The sequence below is a fragment of the Macaca nemestrina genome, chromosome 2 (genome assembly GCF_043159975.1).
Source record: "Macaca nemestrina isolate mMacNem1 chromosome 2, mMacNem.hap1, whole genome shotgun sequence".
NCBI lineage: Eukaryota > Metazoa > Chordata > Mammalia > Primates > Cercopithecidae > Macaca > Macaca nemestrina.
This window is the reverse complement of record NC_092126.1, coordinates 136609408-136611596: the sequence shown is the minus strand read 5'-3', so window position 1 is coordinate 136611596 and position 2189 is coordinate 136609408. Positions and strand designations below refer to the sequence as shown.

General features: G+C 47.6%; 1 non-coding gene across 1 annotated transcript; it reads right to left on the bottom strand.

Moving 5' to 3' along the window:
• Positions 1-1575: 1575 nt before the first annotated feature.
• Positions 1576-1770, bottom strand: LOC112426337 (U2 spliceosomal RNA). The gene has a single exon (XR_003017614.2). It is a non-coding gene; the product is annotated as a U2 spliceosomal RNA (small nuclear RNA).
• Positions 1771-2189: the final 419 nt, after the last annotated feature.

Genomic DNA, 2189 nt, shown 5'->3' with positions numbered 1-2189 from the left:
ACTGCAATGCAAGGCAGAGAGGATGTGGGCTGGGTATGGGCAGTGTCCACTGTAGTCTTTTCACCTGGACAGTCTGTTCTGTCCAGCACTCAGCACTCCTCTCTCCCCACCTTCTTGAATCATTCAGGCCCATCTAAGCTTACTCCCTCCTTTGTAGAGGACTACGTGCTCACAAACAGGGCGTTCCCGATAAGTCCTGCTCTTGCAAACGAAGCAAGGCGTTGGGGGCTTGTTTATGTGTAAACATCTTGAAAATCCAGAAAGTCAGGGAAAGGTCAGAAAAACAACAATGTGTCTTGTGACTTGGCAACATTCCACAAACGACTGTATAAAATAAAGCAGAGCACGCCATTCGAGGCGGCCACCATGTTTGTCTTGTCTTGTGTTGTCTTGTGTGTTCATTCTTTTGTTTAGGAAACACGCGGACCCCAACACTCCTTTACTCATATCCCTGATGAGCAGGTAGTGCTGTTAGGACAGCATAAATCTCACTTCTTATCTGTATTTCTCACAGAGCCTAGCACGGTGCTTTGATGGGTAGAAGCTCTCTCAGTTGACCCCTACCTAGCTTACTTCCTGATTAGCTGCTGATGTGGAGTCCCTCAGCAAAGCCCCTGCCTGAGGCCCTTCGCTCACCCAGTGCACAGGCACCCCCTATACTTCCCTGCTGCTGACTCGATGCTCCCCTTGAGTGTCCTGCGTTTGTGCCTAAACCTGCTTGTGTCAGCTGTGATATAATTTAGAATAAATCAACTAAATTAAGTGCATTGAATAATAAATGAATTAAATTGAACATTATGTCATCTAATTAGACACAAGTGCAAACACGGTCTCTTTTTTTGACACATGGACACGTATGTTTATTGCAGCACTATTTACAGTAACAAAGACTTGGAACCAACTCAAATGTCCATCAGTGATAGGCTGGATAAAGAAAATGTGGAACATATACACCATGGAATTACTATGCAGCCATAAAAAAGAATGAGTTCATGTCATTTGCAGGAACATGGATGAAACTGGAAGCCATCATTCTCAGCAAACCAACCCAGGAACAGAAAACCAAACACTGCATGTTCTCACTCATAAGTGGGAGTTGAATAATGAGAACACATGCACACAGGAAGGGGAACATCACACACCGGGGCCTGACAGGCGTGTGGGGAGCAAGGGTGGAGAGAGCATCAGAACAAATACCTAATGCATGCGAGGCTTAAAACCTAGATGACTGGTTGATAGATGCAGCAAACCACCATGGCACATGCATACCTTTTGGGGAAAAAAAAGAGGAAGAAGTTCAAGTCCAGGCTGGGCAACACTGGTGGACCCCTTTCCTCTAAAAGGTCACCACCACCTGACTGCCAAGCTGAGATCTAAGGACCTCCAAGAAACATTGAACACGGTCTCTCTGCATGGAGATACAGAAACGGGTAGTCTCATTTTGGGTCCTAGTCTTCCCAAAGCGCTGTAGTCACAGCGAAAACGGAAGTGCTGAAAAGCCCACCGTGTGTCTGCAAACCGCACATACCAGGTGTGCAAACTACTCTGCAGTGCTCTTCCCTTTTAAATTTGTAAAGACATTGTATCCCTCAAGGAAGTGCACCATTCTTGTCGATACGTGCAGCGGACAGGACAAGCTCCTATGCCATCTCCCTGCTCCAAAAACCCATCTAACTTATTTTCCTCAGATACAGAATGTATCAGACGTCAAACTGATAATAATAAGAACAAATACTACACTTGATCTTTGCTAAAACGCCGAATAACGATACTGTTGCTTTCGCACACCTCTGTTACCATCCCACTCTCATCCACATTCAAGTCGCGGTGAGAGCCCCAGCCTTGCTCCTTGCCTCATTCCCTTTGTCTCGTCCACACCACTATTGATGCCATTACACAGTCGGGCTGAGTTCTTATTCTCCACGTGTAAAAGGGAAATCTTACACTCGTGCTTGTTCCGGCGTTCCCGGGCTTTCATTTCAAATTTGCATGCCCCGCACTTTCCCAGGGGGCGTGGCCTCCAGGATTGACTCCGCCCCCGGGCCCGCCTCCTGTTGGGGAGCCGGGGCTCCACTGGGGGCGACTTCCTTGTTTGTATGAACTGAGAGAAAAGACGGAACTGAAAGAGACTGAGGGCTAAAGCGAGAGGGGTCTGTGGAAGAGACCTGGCGGTGGAGAGCAGTCCACGC